The following is a 5,835-nucleotide window of genomic DNA, read 5'->3' as shown; positions in this document are numbered from 1 at the left end:
TAAACAAATCTATGTACTGCCAGATACCGTATATTTTGGTTTAATAATTCGCTTGAGCTTAGTGTACTAAAATCCAACTTTCGTTAGGGTTGCCAGGCGCGTCAATTTTCAGAATAGCATTTTTAATATTTTGACGTGGGACTACGTCTAACCGGAGTATATGGGGGTAAAATGAAAACCTAACCACAGAACATGTAGGAAAAAATGAAAGATTCCGAATGCTCATAACTCGAACATTTCTTACTGGATCGGAAAGATGTTTGCATCAATTGATAGGGAATATTTCTACGCTTCTATCGCAATTAATAAAATGTTATTTTTCATTAGATAAACAATTGAATAATTTTAAAATGTTAAGCGTTATCTAAACGCCCTAACTGCCTCATTTTGATTGGCCCGATCTACGGTTTCCCTAACACAGCCATCAAAACCAAGCAGCCTTGGGAATATCGGCATTGCAAATACATGAAAGTATGGGGACTTTTGTTCTCACCGTAATGTGTTCCCTAACACAGACTTAAAAACCAAGCAGCGTTGGAGAGATCGGCATTGGAAATACAATTGGGGAAATTGGCCTTCCAAATACATGTAAGTCGGGGGCTTTTTTGTTCCGACTGAAATTTGTTTCCCTAACACAGACTTCAAATCCATGGAACGTGGGGAAATCGGCATTGTAAATACATGGAAGTCGGGAGTATTTTTGTTCCGACTGAAATGTGTTTCCCCAACACAGACTTTAGAACCAAGGTGTCTGAGGAAATTGGTATTGCAAATTCATGCAAGTCGGGGGCATTTTTGTTCCGACTGAAATGTGAAATCGGCTCAGCAAATAAATGCAAACTGCGAGTACTTTTGTACTCGCTTACCTTTGTGCAAACTAGAATATGTTTCCTTAAACAGTCTTCCGGGGGTACTTCTGCACTCTCACGTTTTTTTGCACTCCGAAAAGTGTTATCGTAACACGGATTACGAAAGGGGGACGAACACCACTCTTTGGCTCGGTTATTCAAGATTGCATTAAAGGATATGCCTTCATATCTTCTGCTCACTGAATTCCTACGCATACCATTTGATGATCAGGCAAGATGTTGATAACCAATTGCTGCGATGACGCCTATTGATTAAACAATATGCGTTCGACGTACATGTCAAAATCGAAACTAAGTGCCTGAAGTTCATCAAATCAAGCATCAAACTTGTAACGAAGAACATAATCTATCACAATGCATCTTTTTACTCACAAAGCAAATATATTGAATTCAATTGAATTCGGGAATTGTTTCATTCAATCAAAAGTTTAATCAATACAAACAAATGATTGTTACGCTAAGATAGTCCCACGTCAACCTTGCGGTTATATCATAGATATAACCCACCCATCTTTTTTAAATTCTTTATTTGAGAGGTTTTCAACCTCCCAGCTCACCAGTAATTCAGCCCACGTCTTATATGTATATATATATATATATATATATATATATATATATATATATATATATATATATATATATATATATATATATATATATATATATATATATATATATATATATATATATAAAGGATAAAAAGTGTGTTGAAGCCAATTATTATTCTAGTTTCCATGTGGATAGTGGTTGAAATGTTGAGATCTTGAGGACATAATTCAACAATTTTTCGAAATGCAATGTGATATGAACGCATGACCAATGAATAAATGAATTTTGGATGCTGACGCTAACTTGATTTATGTTTGACTCAGAGTATATGTAACTTCATCACTATGACATGTTTGATGAATTTATTTTGTATTTCCTATCTTGCTACAGGGAATATCCACCAGTTCTCCACCGCCAGTTCTAGTGCGTGGACATCGAGCAACCGTTTCCTGGCGTTTTTTACATATAAAACGATGGTTCGGCTCGACTAGCGGTGCAGGAATCTTGCTTCACACGCCATTTATTTGTTATTATAAGCGACATGCGCCTGTAAGTTGTTTACAGATACCACCACAACCACCTTGGAACGACAAAAACCGACGATCAGTTGAAGGCAAAATCATATATATATATATATATATATATATATATATATATATATATATATATATATATATATATATATATATATATATATATATATATATATATATAAATTAAGTACCAAACACTCGGTTGGGTATAAAAAAACACTTTATTCTTCTTTTGATGTGATACAAGTAGGCACTAACTTAAGACTAACTAATTATTTCACGGGTGATCGGTTTTGTTTAACCGATCAGCGGCGTCAGCGTTTTCTGGTCGTCGATCGTTGGTCCAAAGGTCGGTCGATCATTCTGCGTTGGTCATCAATAATGTGTGTTGATTGTTTTGGTTCTCGGTGGTGCGCCTGTTGCTGGGTGCATTGGTTTCTAGCGTGGTGCGTTGGCCTTGCGTACGTCATCAATATTGGTGTCGGGCACGGTGGCTTCGCCCGGTGGTGTTGTTCTGATGGTGGCGGGAGCTGCCATAACGTATATATATATATATATATATATATATATATATATATATATATATATATATATATATATATATATATATATATATATATATATATATATATATATATATATATATATATATATATATATATATATATATATATATATATATAATTAAATTAAATATATATATATATATATATATATATATATATATATATATATATATATATAAAGTTATAAGCGAAACCAGGCTTAACCTTCAAAACCATCAACACGGAGCACGGGTTGTCGAGCGGGTAGTCATTGAACGAGGGTAATGATTTAAAGCAGGGTAGTTGAAAGTGTAGTCAACGTGTAGATTATTCAAGTTCTCGCTTCATATAAAATATGGAGCAATGTCAAAATAAAGTAGTTCTAGCCTAGAGCTCAACCATCTAACATGTTCCTGTTCAACCATCTTTCAGAACCTTACGTGATTATATAACTGGCGCAGTCGGTAGGATCTCGTTGGTTGTTGGCAAAATTGGTTCGTTGTGTTCAAGATAAAGGCAGGCCAGAAGCTCCTTGAATTGTATCGAGCAACAGAATCAACCAGGTATGCTCCTGATGATTAATCGAAGCCATATACTAACGCTATATTTCGCTTTAAAAAATATATCGCTTCTACGTCTGATGTTGATGATGTTACAACGTAGAAAACTTGCACATGACTCAGCAGCCGAATGAATCGGACTTGACTTTCACCAGGAGAGTTCAACTAGCGGCTAGACAGTGCGAATATCCGGAAAGAAAGCAGTTTGAGAGGTTGGTTTTAAGTACGGTAGTAGAACAAGCAAAATATAATGAGGTGAGGATTGCAGCGCTCAGAATGATAAGTCGGAACGGATCGCTAGCAGATTTAATCGACAAGGTTCGGGAAATCGAAACGATACGCCTGAACGAAGAATACGTTTCTAGAATGAAAGCAGTGGTGGTATCAACTTTAGTTTCGGTGAATGCAGGCAGGTGTTATGATGCAAATTGTACGATTTCTGGATTTGGGGGTGAACGTGGTCGACGCCCTATAAGAGGAGGAATAGTCTGGCGTGGTTCAAACTCACAACTTCCGGAACGCTGTACTCGATGCAAGAGCATCTATCATTCAGCGGAAAAGTTTTCCGCAGTCAGCATAATATGTCACAATTGCGGTTGTGTATGTCATTTGCTTCGAGCTTGCAATTTAACACTAACAACTAGAAATAAATTTCGCGTTGGGCTTGAGAGATGCGATTCTTGGAAATAGAATCAGTAGGAGCCAAACCGGAAGCGAAACTTGAAGAAGCGATCCCGGAGACAATCTCACTCAGTTTTAAGGAAAAGGGGAACAGTGAAGAAGCCCGTGTGATGCAACGATTTTATTCACAGAATATATCAGAAATTTAAAGTTAAACAACCATCGTGTGATGGAGAATCCTATACAAGAAATACATGAACAGAAACAATTTTCTATTCCAACGAGCATTACGACAATTGATTTTATGACTATTAGCACTGAAAATCCTTTCTTACTCTTTTCATTTTATTAAATTCCAACGGTTTTTTAAAGTGATCTACTACAGTGAACCCACAGCTATATCTTGTGACAATCGACTCTAACGGGTTCTTGTTTGCTGTTTGAAATCTAAGACGGATGCGAATAATCCTGTGGCGAAAAAATTTGAAAATATTTGATTGTAACAACAGATAGTCTGCTTCTTAGACTAATTCGCGTGAAGACGAAATTTTTTATTGTTGATAGCTTTATTGTGTGGTGAATTCAAATTAAAAGGATAAATTAGTAGTCATATATTGACCGTCTGAAATAGAAGTTAACCAGAAGTAGAACCAACAAAAACACTTTGTTATTGGTGTGGTGCAAAAGTTTTGGAAAGGATGGATCAATACTTATACACTGCTTTCGGGGCCACATGTATATATTAAACAGTGGTCGGTAAATGGCTGAATACAGCGAACATACAACTCATTATGATGATCCATTTATGATGGTAGCCTATGATTCAGCAACTCCTATCTCTACCTCCCCGTGGTACCGACTGGGATACGAGCAACCTTCGGAAAGATCGAGTAACCAACCTCGGTGGGACCTTAGGTCGTATGCAGACAGAGAAGGGGGCACTCGGGCCCCAAAGCTTAAGGTGTGTATACGATCCGTGCCGATAGTTGAATGGTGGAAGGGGCGATACAAATATGAAGCCGCACACGGACCCTGTGGGGTACCGGGGCAAACCTCACAGTAATGTTGCCCTTGCTGTGGTATGGCAGGGTAGTCCACAGTCGACCATATATTTTCCCTAGCGACTCGTGGGAACCACATGAAAAGCAAAACCAACCCAATGCGAAGATCGAAGCGTATTCGTCACCCTAAGAAGTGTCCTTGTTGTGCGAACTCAGTGGCATCGTCGTCCTCATCGTCATCATCGTCCTCATCATCATCGTCCTCGTCGTCGTCCTCATTGCTATCCCCTTCTCCGGTTATAGATATAAATCCGGATGAAGAATCGAAGAGCGAGCAGCAATGGTCTGACCACCCATTAGCACCGTCATCGCCATCCGAAAGGACACAAGACCCACTGTACGAAGAATCGAAGAGCGAGCAGCAATGTTCTGACCACCCATTAGCATCGCCATCGTCATCCGAAATGATACAAGACCCACTACACGTGGAATCGAATAGTGAGCAGCAATGGTCTGACCACCCATTAGCACCGCCATCGTCATCTGAAATGACACAAGACCCACTACACGTGGAATCGAATAGTGAGCAGCAATGGTCTGACCACCCATTAGCAACGCCACCCTTATCAGTATCATGGGAACCACTAGCATCGTCATCCAGAGTGATGCTAGAGCAACTACCCCAGTCCCCTTCTGTAGACATAGAGTCGTTTGATACACGGCAGACGATCCAATTAGACTCTCCGAAAGAACTCAGAGTTGTCCTAGAGCCGATAGATGCTAGTCAATATGATATACAAACCATAAGACTATCTAGAACTGAAACAAGAACGTTCATCTTGCACCACTACGACATGGGTGATTCAGTGTCGGACACCCTCTTGGCATTGAATTCCACATATGGACAAACTGTTACTCGTAGAACGGTTACGATGTGGTACAAAAGGTTCGATACCGACAGGAACTGCGCGGATCGTCCACGCAAAGGCCGTCCGAAGGCAATCGATAACACAGCAACACTGCTTGCTGATGTGAAACAAAACAGCCAGCAATCTACGAGGTCTATGGCCCAGAAATACAACTGTTCGGCAGCGACTGTTATGCGATCGTTGCATAAACTAAACTATGTGCCCAGAAGAATGGGATACCACCCACAC

At 39.2% G+C, this 5,835-nt stretch overlaps 1 long non-coding RNA gene across 1 annotated transcript; it reads left to right on the top strand.

The window, feature by feature from the left end:
* The first annotated feature begins 2,931 nt into the window (after positions 1-2,931).
* Positions 2,932-3,962, top strand: LOC129771314 (uncharacterized). The gene is made up of 3 exons (XR_008742337.1): positions 2,932-3,059; positions 3,160-3,268; positions 3,325-3,962. It is a non-coding gene; the product is annotated as an uncharacterized LOC129771314 (long non-coding RNA).
* Positions 3,963-5,835: the final 1,873 nt, after the last annotated feature.

Source organism: Toxorhynchites rutilus, chromosome 2 (assembly GCF_029784135.1).
Source record: "Toxorhynchites rutilus septentrionalis strain SRP chromosome 2, ASM2978413v1, whole genome shotgun sequence".
Classification (NCBI taxonomy): Eukaryota; Metazoa; Arthropoda; class Insecta; order Diptera; family Culicidae; genus Toxorhynchites; species Toxorhynchites rutilus.
The sequence above is the reverse complement of the archived record's forward strand: the minus strand, read 5'-3'. Positions and strand labels throughout refer to the sequence as shown.